At 46.5% G+C, this 14,462-nt stretch overlaps 1 long non-coding RNA gene across 1 annotated transcript; it reads right to left on the reverse strand.

Moving 5' to 3' along the window:
* Positions 1-1,545: 1,545 nt before the first annotated feature.
* On the reverse strand, positions 1,546-7,318 carry LOC144160922 (uncharacterized). The gene is made up of 3 exons (XR_013320443.1): positions 7,039-7,318; positions 3,868-3,952; positions 1,546-1,654 (listed from the first exon to the last, which is right to left on the reverse strand). It is a non-coding gene; the product is annotated as an uncharacterized LOC144160922 (long non-coding RNA).
* Between the last annotated feature and the right edge of the window lie 7,144 nt (positions 7,319-14,462).

Consider the following 14,462-nt stretch of genomic DNA (forward strand, 5'->3'; position numbering starts at 1 on the left):
GGCGGATGGGATGCCGGTCTGTTTACCAGGCAGGGAGCTCCGGGACCTCTTCAGCTATCACGGTAAGGCTGACGTAGAAAGTACCCGCGTCTCCCTGCTTTTCGACTATGCTCTATGGTATTGTCTAAACCCCCCTCAAACGTGATCGGTCCCTGAAAAGGGGCCGCACCGAAGTATCTTTTCTCCCATTCCCATCCCTAACCTTTCCTGAGCCAGATAATTTTTCTCGATTTCTTGTGATGGAATCGCTCAATCCAGTCCACCCTCTTGCTCGCAGTCAGTGGTATTGATTGCAAAATATCTTGAAGGCATAATTGCAACATCTTACAAGGCCAAAAAACAAAGGACTGGTGAGGTGCTCGTCGAGGTAAACGTCAAGCAGCAGGCCACAAAGCTTCTAACTGAAACTCGACTGGCTGATGTGGGCATCAGGGTCACACCCCACCGAGAGCTTCAACAGCTCCCAGGGTGTGATGTCTGAGCCAGATATGTTGAACGAAACGGATGTGGATCTCCTTGCGGGTTTGAAGGACCACGGCGTTACAGCCGTGAGGCGCATCACCATCCGGAGATACGACAAGGAAACTCCCACCAAGCACATAACGTTCCCCTTCAACCGCTCAGCACTCCCGCAACACATAAATGCCGGCTTTATCCGATGCTCCATCGGTCCCTACATCCCGAACCCAAGGCGCTGTTTTAAGTGCCAGCGGTTCGGGCACAGTACAAACTCTTGCCGTGGCCGGACAACTTGTGCAACAATGGCGGCGCAAGATCATCCGAGTGACAATTGTCCATCTAGCACCCTCACTTGTGTGAACTGCGGGGGGCCGCATGCGGCATACTCCCGAAAATGTGAAAAATTCCAAATCGAGAAAAAGATCATCAAGATCAAGGTCACTGAGAACATCACCTTCCCAAAAGCGAGAAAAAGGTTCGCCTCTTTCCCCCTCGGGAGGTACGCCGGCGCAGCTCGCCGGGGGGTGGAGCGGCGTCGTGTTTCCACAGGGACCCAGTTCAGCGAGTCCGACCTGGTCCCTGCCGCCCCCGCTGGGTTGCTCCCTTATGAAAATTTCTATGTCCAGTCAAAAGACAGTCTGCGTCCCGAAGGAAACAGACTGCGTGCTTCCTGTGTGTTTCCTCTGTGTTGGAATTTCGCCATCGACTTTCTACGCCCTCCAAGTGCCCCGTGTGTTTCCGTCCTCCATGCGTCCAGTATATCTCCCAAAGGCAACACAGACACCATACGGCCTTTCTGTGTCCCCTATATGTCTTGAAGGCAACAGACCACATTCGTCCCTTGTGTGTCCCCTGTATTGAAATTTCGCCACTGACTTTTTGCGTCCTCCAAGAATCCTTTATGTTTCCGTCCTCTACGTATCCCACAAGCTTCCACCTTTTGAGTGCCCTTTGCATGCTGTCAAATTAGAGCGCCGAACAGCCAGCTGCATGTGGAAAATGTCAGCCAGCTCCACAGTCACTGTTTCATGCTGCAGTTGTTTCTGTAAGAGCAAGCTGACAAAAATCACATGAATCTTGCAAACCTGACTATTTTATTCAGGTTGGATCCATACGTGCTGCTGCCGCCTGCCACACCAGGTGTCTCCTCATCTTTACCCCTCCCAGGACGGGATAGCCACTGCCACACTTGAACCTGAAATGACAAAGACATTGATCGCATATGAAGGGGTTTAAACAAACACGTTTCCAACATTTGCTGGTTATGCTTATAAATATAAAGAAGTGTTCCCATACAAAACTAAACCATGTATCCTGAAAGAGAAGGTACAACTTCGAGGTTGCAAAATTAGCCACAAAATTTAGACCACATAAATTAACTAATGAGCTTACGAACATCAAATATGACATACTGTTACATAGGCAACACAACCCAGAACTAAGTACTAATTAGATTTATGGCCTCCTCATGACGGGCATTTATACAGCCTCACAGGAACATTTGAGAGATGAGATTATTGCGGCAGCACTGTGGGAACAAAGCAATATGGGGGTGGGGGGGGCAGGGAAGGCAACATAAAATTGCATGAACATGCTAAGACAGGCATTGATCAGTCGTCATCATGAGTAGTTGCTTGTGTCTACGCGTTCTTTGGAGCCTATAAATGCAGCATGTTTTATTGTGCATTTCGCTTACGAGACAGCACTTGCATTGTCTAGTTTGTTTGTCTGTGCTTGCTTACAAAAAGCAAAATGTACATCACCATAAACTGACCAACCTCTAGGTTGGCTCATCACTTTTTATATTTCCTTGTGTCGATGGGTAGCAGACACAGGAACAGAAATAAAAAACAACCCTTGAAAACCGTGGTGGATTGCACACTTGCACCCATTATTGCACGCATGCCACGTGGTCACTCATCCCAACAGATGTACAGTGCACGGAGTGACCCCCAAGCAGCGAAAGCTGGGCGTGGTCGCTCTGTACTTTGTGAAAATACAAGCTACTAGAAAGATTTGACAGATAGCACAAACAGTGCAGGTGCGCCAACTTTGCACCATGGCACGAATTTTTCAACGCACAACAGAAAACGCACCGGTATGTCAGTGACACCGTGGAGGAGAAATTCGAAGACAAACCAGGACATCAGTGACAGTGAAAGGGTTAAAGCGGTCGAATACAGCAAATTTAATTTCAGGGTTTATGCTTACCAGCAATGAGGAAAGCTACCGCAGTAACTTGAGCTGACTACTCCGTAACGTGCACTCAAATGCTAAAAACACACAAGCGTTTTTGCATATGTTTGCACACAGAGCATTCATACTGTTCGGAAATAATGCAGGTTTTCCCAACTATAAACATCATAATATTGCTCCCAACCACGCCATTTGATTTGTTTACAAAATGTTTTGTTACAAGCACCTGGCCACACCCTGCAATCTTATCCTTTTTTAAAGGAACCGTCTTTTTCCACTTTTTCCTTTGTATGCTGCACTAGCAGTCTTGTTTTCCTGTTTTTTATTGAAAATGTTCTCGATCTAAATGAATGACCGCCAAAGAAACCCTGCGGCATTCAATTCGCCAACGCTCATCTATGCACGTCCCTTTGCTGACTCCTTCGAAGTTTGTGTTTTTTTATGTTCACTGCGGAGCACAAGTTTGCTCCGATAATCTATATTTTTACAAAAACCCTGCATTATCCATGGCTACATAACAATATTCCAAACAACGTCTGATACACAAACCAGAACCCCCCCCCCCCAGCTCTTTCTTCAATTGCTGAGTACCCTTCTACAATTTGGACCATCATTATATTTGCTAGAGTAAATAGCTGTTCGGGAGGAAGGGGGGGGGGGGGGGGGAAGGGGGCTACGATGGCCAGTGAGACTCATTACACTACAAGAAACACAGTGGCAAAAAGGCACGCAATACACCCTTTTCACTGCTAGGCACAAGTTGCATCTAGGGCATTGAAGTGAATTCACCTAAATTCTATTTCTGGGTGCATGGAATTGTTTCACTCATGTAATGTAATCCATAATATGACTTTTGAGTAGAAGTCTAAAGATCTAGTTCATCTGTAATAGGCGGTAGAAGAAAAATCCCCACACACTGTCTGTGGCCACCACGCAACTACCACAGTGAACAAGGGTGACAAAGTCGTTATTAATTAATTCATGGAGCAAGCACGCAGCCCTCATGCGACAAAAAAAAAATAAGAAAGGTACCAGGAAGTTTCTCACGCTCATCGGTTCCTTATTTTTTGTGCCATCTCTGCAATGTTCTTATGTCTTAATATCACTAAGGTACCACAAGGATGCCACAATGGTTTTCTATGTTTTCATGTTCTCTCAGCCTTCAAAATCGAGATTTTCATGCATTTCACAGCCGTAATGAACTCCACTTACAGGTCGTGCAGGATAGATAGAAACAGGAGGCAGCCAATTCTTCTGGTAGATCACAGCGTACATCCTCCATGTCAAGCACCTGGCCCTGTAAAAAATGGAAGTTCGAGTAGTAAACAAGCCGTAAATATGTGGTATAATGCCGTGAAATACTCTCTCTGACAGGACATGACAGAATTTCTTTTTTGTAGGTACAAAAAAGGCACCTTCAGTTCTTTCAAGCTAAAAAATAAGTAGAGTGCTCACTGATTGAAACGCGACACTGCGAGCGCGTGGCCGCCAATACATGCAGCGCCGTCCATGGACGCCCGTGGAAGCTAGGTGTTACATTGTATACTGCGAGGATGAGAGCGTGTGGACCGTAGGCTTACTGCTTCCGGTTGCCAATGCGCGGGACTGTGGTTCCCCGCAGCGACAGCAGGGCGCTGCGAGCCTGGAGCGCTTGTAGCCAGGAGCGAGCCTCCAACCGTTAGGCCTGGAGCGAGCCCGACGGTTGTAGCCCGGCTGTGCACGCAGCCGATTTCGCGACATAGTAAGCGCGCACTCTTGTTACGCGTGCCCTTCCGATGTGGCACAGTAGTGTTCATGTAATGCACAGTCTCCCTCATCAGAATAAAAGAAACTTCTGTACGCAGGAGCACCAAACTTTATTCCAGGATGTAAACTAAAACAGGAAAGACGCCTTTGCAGGCACGTTTGCGTGTGGTGCGGTGCATTAGTACTTCGTCGGCGCTCCTCTTTTTTTTTAGTTTATATCATAGAATAAAGTTGGCTACTCCTTCGTGCAAATGCTCGTTTTATTCAGATAAGCGTGACTGTGCCTTACATGCAAATTATCTGTATCGCATCGGAACGGCACGCGTAACAACAGCGCGCGAGCACACAATGTCGCAACATTACCTGCGCAGAACGCCAGGCCGCTACCACCGCCGCACAAACACACTCCTGCGCTCCAGGCTCGCAGCACACCGCCGTCGCTGCGGGGAACCACTGCCCCGCTTATTGGCAACCGGAAGCAGCAAGCTTATGGTCAAAACACTCTCATCCTCGTGGTATACGACAATGCAACACCTAGCTTCCACGGGCGTCCACTGGACGCGCTGCATGTAGCGCAGGCCACGGATTTCCACTGTGCAAGCATATTCTCTGGTTCAGAGGGTGCGAAACGTGCTTACGGCTTTTAAAGGAGCCATGAAGAGAAAACACAAGTTTGGTTCATTCAAAGGATTGCGTTGCTAGAATCATGCGGACACCATTTTTAATCTAAGCTCCACTCAAATAAGCTACAAAATAGGAACAAAGGAAATGGCCATGCGACCCACTAGCTCATTTCCCGCAACAGAACCTATGTCATACCAGCCAGCTCTGCAGTTGGCGGAGGGTGGCAACAGAAAACGCGAATTAGACAGAGCCTATAAGCTTGCCGAACGAACTATTTGCGCTTAAATTTAGGGCACATTCTTTTTACAGTAGTAAGAATGGTACAGTAGTAAGAACAGCAAAGGTTAGGAAAGCACACGTAAGCATAGAAGTACCGATGCGTACTGCTGTTGGTACTGCGCGCACTATGCTTGGTTTAGCTGCACAGGACTGCGGGGCTTTGGGGTTGTATCGGACAACACTGGCCGATTGACACAAGCAACGGTGTCTTACGTGACCATATTTGTGGAGCGAGCACTATGTTTCTCGAAACGATTATTTTCTCGCTGAACAAAAACAAGCCAGGTTTAAATACGGTAAAAACAAACCAAAAGCAGAAAGCGGCTTGCCACGGTTATGGTGGCACCATCTAGGTTCACTAACGGTAAAGAAGGCTTCCCAATCGGCTGCAGAGCAGTCGGTTCCTGTGATGTCATTGCAGACCCTGAAAATGCACGATTTTACGGGAAAAACAAAATTTTAACTTCAATTAATTAATCTCTCAGTGAATAAAGCATCGTTTGCATTTGGACAAGTGCTGGGGGCACCATAACACACGAAATCTTTCAAATAACACAAACTTGTATTTTGTCTTCATGGCGCCATTAAAATTCTCTGAGGCACATGGTGAACGTCTCAGCGTTCCAATACCACCAAGGGGTAGGCAAGTTGAAATGCTGACGAAACGAAAAAACGGGATGACGAAGGAGCACGGTGGCAAGCCCACGCCCTGTTTAATCTTTTTCGCACCGTGATTGTATCCCCATCATATGCATATTTGTAAGAATCAACACGTTCAACCCATGCTCAACATGTTACGGTCAACACAATTTATGCAAGCCAGCTACAAATTACGTCACACCACACAAGAATTTCTGTCTGATCATGACGATGCTGGATGAGCTTAGGAAGGTGGAAAAATTTCTTGCATTTAAACAGTGAAAGCTGCCCTGTGACTGCACCAGCAATGCAGGCTGGAACAGCATGTTTTCAAGCTGCGACGTCTAAACAATTATCTGGTCAAATGTTCACTGCCTAAAGACCTTGTGCATTCGGTACTACTTATAAAGTTGCTAGCAATGCTTAAATGTTGAAAATTCAACGTACATGCAACTCTTACGTATTATAACTACAAATGTAATGCAGCCACCTTGCATTTCTTTACCCGTAGACAAAAACTACCCGTTAGAACAATGCTAAGCTGCCTACGTCCTGCAAAAAATATACTGTGGGTCAACTGCCTCCTAAAAAAAATGGGGGAGTGGGCGTTTTGTTTTACAACCATTAACGCAGTTTTCTTTTTTTTTCATGCAACAAGCTTTAGCGGTCGAATCCACCCAAGCCAAGCGGCGGCCGCTGGGCCGTCAGCATAACTTTTTCGTTGCCGGCAATGGCAAGGGGGTCGATCACTCACACAGCATACTGGCCGCCGCTCCTGGAAGCCCATTCATGTGACCGCGCCGACGCAGCCGCTAATTTACAATGGGCCTCCTCGATTTACCAGTCCTGGACGGTCCGCGGGCAGTCCGAGGACTGCGTCCGGACCGGAGGTCCCATAGGAATACATGGGAAAATCGAGCGCCGGATCGGGTCTCGGGCAGTCCGCGGACGATCCAGGACTGATAATTGAGGAGGCCAAATAAAAGAAGCGCGTCGAGCCGAACACCAAGGAAAGTACTCAACACGTTTAACAAAACGGAGCTGCGGCAACGCGTAAGAAAACTTTACCATGCACCACGATAAACAATCACTTACGGCAGAACACGCAGCATTTTTCACACGTCGCTTCGACAGACTGGAACTTGCAGTAGAGACTCTTGATTCACGTAGGCACGCAGAACTTGTCAGGTGTTTTGTCAAATGGCGACCTCGATGTGCGTTTGCTACAGCAGCGCAGTACGGCGACGACACAGGCGCTTTGCCAGCACTCACGATGTTTCAGGTGGCACAAGAGCACTAACACGTAATATTACGGCAGGAGGAGCACGTACTAATTCACGTAACACCAGCAAATCGAAAACAAACCCCCAAAACCACGCACAACGAACCAGCCACGTCTTTTCTTGCGCACCTATAACAATGACTGCATATATGCTAGCCTAGACTAGACTTATTAATACAGGTGGCTATCTAGCAGTCATAGAGTTTTAGCAATTACTTGGTTACTTCATGATCACCCCTGAAGCAAACTACGCAGACGCCATTATAGTATTTTGTTAAAGTTGATAATTGCAAACATATATATAATGGCAGTATATTTTCTTGATGCGGGCAACGTCTTTTGTTTGTCGTAAGTTGTTGCTACTCAAAAGCAAATAAAAATGGATTAACAAACAAAGTTATTATCATCGTCATCATCGTCATCCAGGGTTACTCCACATCTATATTGACTGTTTTGTGTTTTGTTCAGCGTCCAAGCATTGACTGTTTGTGGGCTTTTCACAAACAGAACGGCCGGATAAAAAAATTATTCCCCGCAGACATACGCAAACACACGCGCAAGCGCACACGCATACACACGCGCGCACACACACACACACACACACACACACACACGCACACACACACACACACACACACACACACACACACACACACACACACGCACGCACGCACCCACACACACACACACACGCACGCACGCAAGCACGAGCGCACACAAAAGCACCGTGCGTCAAATCCACGCAGGCAAACAATTCACTCAAATGGAGCCTTAGCAAGACTATGTAAGCTCAAATATTTATACCTACGTTTAACAACCTGTCGGGTTCTGTTTTGGTGGCTTGGAGGTTAAGTACTCGCCTACAGACCCAAAGGGCGGTGGTTCGAAACTAACAAAGTGATCTTTTTTTACGCCGTGTTTTAATTGAAGTTTTTCAGCCTTAGGTTATATTTTGACATTGTTGTTGCTCTTGTTGCTCTCGTCTGGCGGTGTCCCTTTTTTTTCTGTCGCAATATATTTCGACCGCAAGCTCTACCCCAATAAACAGTACACCGCTTCAGCATTTAGTTGCAAGGATAAGCCATTTTAGAACGACCCTGAAGGAAAACACAGACTAGGACAATCGGAAGCCACTTTTTAGGTTGTTTTTGTTTTCATTGCTTCGTTTTCTATTCGGCCTTTTGTTTTCTTTTTACTTTTTCTGGTCTGTATATTCTTCTCCCTCCCACTTTTTTTTCGTAAGGGGAGGGACGAGGCACTTCGAACAGCCTCGTTCAATATGTATCCTTCTTACGCCACTGTTTCATACAAACGTACCAGTTCGTAATATTATTTCTCCGAATTTATCCGACCTCATTAGCACGAAATAATGTATACAGTGCTGCAGAATTTCCACGAACCATCGGCATTGTTTCTTACCATCTCTAGCCAAGCCAAAAAACTTAACCTTTCGAGTATAATTAAGGCTTACATGCTCGACTTTATGTTTACTTGAGGAAGCACAGCACGATTGTTTAGTTTACGGCTCTTCAGAAAAAGAATGTAAGGTAACAAATAGTTATACTTCCACCCAATGTCCTAGAGGCAACACAAAAGACACAAGTCAGTCTTTCGACTTCATTTTGCCTTCAGTACATACATAAGCAACAGCATTACGGCACACAGAAAAAGAATTAAGACAGCAAATTCAAGTTCTATCTTCCACCCTTGTCCTAGAGGCAACACAGGGGAAACAGGCCAAAGTCTTTTTACTTCGTTTTGCCTTGAGTACGCACATGGGCAATAGCACTGCGGAACTCAGAAAGAGAAGAAAGCAAGTGAGTTTAAAGTTTTATACTTCTCATCCGAAATAAAATCTTCGTATAAAAATTCAAACTTCGTCTTTACCATAGTACATATAAAGGTAAAACATCATGGCTGTTTATACGGCAGTCTATAAAAAGTACACAGCCTGCTTATGTCCTAGAGGTAACACAAAGGAAAAGTCAAAAGAAAGGCCACACAGTCAACATGCAGGAGACACAAAGTAAACAGAAAGGAAAAGTTCATTTTCATAAGGGCTTCAGGCAACCCAACCCGTCACTACGCCGCTTGCTGAGGCAGCAGCGATTGTGGTGCCAACCGTCTCTGTTGGGACCGATGCCACTCCCGCCACCGCCTCCCCGTGCTCCAGCACATTGGAGGGTGCCGAGGGGATGGACACAGGGGGACGCGCATCGGTTCCCACCACCACCGAACCGCCCGTGCCACCTCTGGCGCCCCCGACGAGCTCGGCGGTGGCGGCTCAAACGAAGGGTCCACAAAGGGCGCCCAAGTCCAGGGGGCCCGCGCCTTCGGGCACCCCTCTGACATCTGACGAGGAGATGGATATCGGGCGTTCCTGCCTGCGACGCAGCGCAAGGAGCGGCCTCCGACTTCCAAGCCTCCAGAAAGGCCCAAAAAGCCCAATCCTAGAGTCACAGCCCCCAAAAGACGACACGTAAACATACACACTCCAGTAGCTCTCACACTAAATAATGGGAAGAGAAAACATAATTCAATGGAGCTGTAGAGGCCTTCTTAAAAACGTTGACAATGGGTATGAGATGCCGCATGCCAGTCAGCCAAGTATATTGTGTCCCCAAGAAACTCACCTCAATTCCAAAAAATTTCTTAAATGGGTACATGGTATTCAGAGAGGACAGGGTTGGCTGCACCACTCTTCGGGTGGTGTGGCCATTGTCTCCCAGAAATCATTAGCATCATTTCTCTTTAAACACTGTCCTTGAGGCTATAGGAATCTGTACGATAATATTTAATAGGTTATTTAATAACCTATTTAATATTTAATAGGTTGATGCTCCATATACATCTCTTCTGATTTTACACTTCTGAGCTCCGATTTCGAGGCACTGGTTGACCAGCTACCCGAGCCATACATGCTCACAGGCTCACCTGAATGCGCACAACTCTCCTTGGGGCTCCTCCAGAACGGATGCCCGTGGTCGCCTGATAGAGAAGTTTCTTACATCCTCTGGAGCATGCCTTTTCAACAAAAAACAGCTACATACCATATCTTAGGACACAATACTTACTCACACCTTGACTTGGCTATTGGCTCCGCAGTTTTCTTTCCATGGTTTGAGTGGGGTGTGGGCACGGACCGATATGGTAGTGACCATTTCCCCACTTCATTAACATACATAGGTACAGGCCCAAGCAGTCCATCCTACCATAAAAGGTTTAATGAATCAAAAGCAAACTGGAGCACATTCACACAAACATCTAAACTGCACCATACATCCATAAAACACCTACACGACGAGGAAGCCGCGCAACTCATCACGGCGCACATCCTCGACGCTTGCCAGAAGTCCATTCCCCAGGCCTCCAGTGCGTCCTGCAACCCAAGGAGGCCCTGGTGGAACGAGGACTGTAGACGGGCGCGAGAGGCCCAAAACAAGGCGTGGGGTGTCCTTCGCCGGTACCCCACGTCAGATAACCTCAGATAACCTCGGGAGTGAGAGGCCCAGCAAGAGGTCTGGACCCCACGTCACATAATTTTATTTCATTTAAACGGCATGCTTTCCAAAGAAAGCGTGTGCGTCGTGAGGCGAAAACGGAGAGTTGGCGCGCTTTCCTTACATCAATTAACTCATACACAGGCACTCACAAGGTATGGACACGAATACGTAAACTTAAAAGACAACATACACATAGCCTGCCCCTGGTCAGTACAACCGGGGACACACTCGAAGACCAGGCTGACACATTTGCACAACACTTCCAACACGTTTCCATCTCTACACACTACACAAACACTTTCCTGAAACATAAAACCGCTTGCGAAAAGAAGTCCCTACATGAAAATAACCGGTCCAAATCTGGTTACAATTCTGAATTTACACTCTATGAGTTGAGTGCTGCCCTGAGCACATACACTATGATACAACACCTACACCCAGACACTTTTGAAACACTCCTACACCTATACAATAAAATATGGCTTTCTTGGGAAAATTCCAAAATCTTGGAGGGAGGCCATAGTAGGGGCTTTTCTCAAGGAAGATAAGGACCCTTCCTATCCTGCCAGGTATCGTCCCATTGCCCTGACTAGCTGTCTGTGCAAGCTCCTCGAGAAGATGAATTATAGGACGCTCGTGTACTTTCTTGAGTACAATGGTCTTTTCGAGAGCTGCAAGGCAGGCTTCAGGGCGGGGCGATCTACAAATTTAAAACTAGTAGAGCTAGAATCCTACAATAAAGATGCCTACCTAAATAAGCAGTACTGCATGAGAGTATTCTTTGATCTTGAAAAGGCGTATGATACTGTTTGGTGGTATTATATCCTCAGCTATTTGAAGTCTTTTGGCATGTCCGGTTACATGATGAACACACTTCCCAGTTACGTGTCTGAAAGAACGTTTCGCGTGCGAGTTGGAACTGCGCTCTCTAGCGTTCATGTAGAGGAAAATGGCGTGCCACAAGGTGGAGTTTTGAGCTGCACCCTTTTGATTGTGAAAATAAATTCTCTTATCAAAGCCCTGCCACCATCGATTTCCTGTTCAATTTATGTACACGACGTTCAGCTTTCCTTTAAATCGTGCAACTTGTCTGTCTATGAGCGCCAAGTCCAGCTTGGTGTTAACAAGCTAGCCGGCTGGGCAGATAGCAATGGTTTTAAATTTAATCCAGGTAAGTGCACTTGTGTTTTGTTTTCCAAGAGGCTTGGCAATCTGCCGGATCCAGACATTCTCGATGGTGTCTCGATTCCTGTTAAAAAGGAACTCAAGTTTTTAGGTATTATCTTTGACGTAAAGCTCACATTCATCCCACACATAAAACAACTAAAACATAAATGCTTAAAAACAATGAGTCACACATAAAACAACTAAAACATAAATGCTTAAAAACAATGAGTGTCCTGAAGGTTCTCTCGCACATTTCTTTTGATGCTGACAAACAACTTCTTTTACGTGTTTTTAGAAGCCTAATAGGTACACGATTGGACTATGGTAGCGTTGTCTATGGGTCATCCACTAAAACATCCCTCGGAATGCTGGACCCTGTGTTTCAGCTAGGGCTCCGCTTGTAGTGTGGTGCCTTCCGGACTAGTCCAGTTGAAAGCTTGTATGTAGACTGAAACAAATAGAGCCTAGAACGTCAGCGAGCTTACACGGACCTGCTTTATGCTTTTAAAATCTCATCAATGCCTCACCATCATTTTACATGTTTTTTATGATACATCCATATCTCAACTCCTTTATATTCATCCATCAATATCTGCTCCCTTCCCTTTGAGAGTTTGATGCCATGTTTTCAGACACCATCAAAACATCCGCTACTGAATTTCTAGTACCGTGGCAGCTTCGCCCGATATCATGTGATGTGTCTTTCATAACTGTCGAAAAAAAACAGAGTGCCTAGAAGCGCGATCGTGCAACAGTTCTTCTCCCTGCAGCAGAAATATAAGTGTGTTGAATTTTACACAGACGCTTTAAAAGCTGCCACACCTGTTTCCTGTGCTGCGCATGGTGGCACCTTTAATGTCTGGAAAACTATGAATAGAAACACAAGTATCTTTACGGCAGAGGCCTATGGCATACTTCTTGTAGCTAAAAATATTGTTTTAAATAGAATTCCCAAATCCGTAATTTATACACCATTTTCCTTGCTAGAGGTGGGCGCCGCCATTTGCTTTTTTTCTGACGGGACGCTAGCGCCGTCTATGAAGCGACCGCCGAAACCTCCGCGCTGGGCTGTTAAGTGCTCCGTCACTCCGTTCTTTCCGTGCGTCTGCTCGGTACCCGTGCATTACCGAGTGAATCGTAGTGGTTTGGCGTTAAGTTAGCGGTTGCAGTGCTTGTGTGTGTGTGTTCTGTTTTGTTTTCATCATCTGCGGACGGATTTCAGGTCCTAATTTGCTGCCAGAGTGGAAAATGCTGACCCCGGCTGTTGCGAGCAGCAGTAGTAGTGTGGTGGTGGTGCGGGTGGTGCTCCGCAGTTCCGCGATTGCAAAACGTGCCGGTATGGCACCGACTGACAGAAATCGACATCGGGGAGTATATACGTGTTTTCAATGCCACCGTGCTTGTTTTGTTCACCGATTAGTCATGTTTACGCAAGCACGGACGTCGAATGCGGAGCGCGCACAGCCATATGTGGGTCACGGTGACCCGTGCTCGCGATGGACTTTCGACGAGGCGATTGCGACGCTGTTGACATTGCAACGCAATATAATCTTCCTTAACTAGACTTATGACGGTTACTGACGAAACGAGATTACCTGGGCGGAAAAATAATACGACCGCACAACCAGTCAAATTACTATTCGAAGGTTGAGCAGAAGGGTCGACGCTCGGGTGAGTTAATATTGATTGATCATGATCGTGATCATGATTGACCTAACTCTGCGCAGCGCATGTGGCCTGTCACTCCGAGCCCACCTTTGTGAAACCGCTGCTTGCACCACAAATGCTTTACGCGACCAGCAGTAATGTTTTGTAATTGTAATACTTTAGATTCCGTGACAACGCCAAAGGATTAGAAGCTTTGCCTTCGACCGCGTTGTGGACAGGTTGAGCTATTTTCCAAATGCAGCGTTCACGCGTATCTCGAGCTGCCTGCTTATCTTGATAATGGGCTGCCTGCTTATCTTGATATCGACCAGCAGTGTGCGATGGAGAAAGTTATCCTTTCATATCGTTTGGCAGTGTAATGCGTTGGCCTGAAAAAAGTAAACAAAACGCCGTGATTTTAAAGGTTAGATTAGATGAAAGGGGCATTGTTCAATGCCAATCGGCTGTAATGACCAACAATATATGGTATTTTAAATTTACTACAAGGAACCAGAAGTTATTGTAATGTTGTATTGTATCGGCGCTCGTGAAAGATCCCCAGGTGGTCAAAATTAACCTGGAGCCCTCCACTACGGCGCGCATCATCACCCATGAAGCGTCGGGGAGTTAAACACCATAATGAATCAATTAATCAATCAACCAATCAATCAATGCTGTCACGATAAAGTTGCTTCTGACATTTCGGGGGGTTCCGTTCACTGTCGCAGCTTTGCGTGTGATAAATTGATTTTTCTCCATCTGCTTGCCATCCAGGTGCACCCAAGAAACCCCGGAGTTGGTCGTTGGTACAAAGTCGTTGCGAATTATCCACGTCATCCACCGATATCTCAACTCGGTGTGCGTTGGGAAGCGATGCAGCAAAAACGCGCCGCAACCGCACTGCATTTTCCCCAGGCAGT

The sequence above is a fragment of the Haemaphysalis longicornis genome, unplaced genomic scaffold (assembly GCF_048455015.1).
Source record: "Haemaphysalis longicornis isolate Haplotype H1 unplaced genomic scaffold, Haemaphysalis longicornis Haplotype H1 scaffold_11, whole genome shotgun sequence".
Taxonomy (NCBI): Eukaryota; Metazoa; Arthropoda; class Arachnida; order Ixodida; family Ixodidae; genus Haemaphysalis; species Haemaphysalis longicornis.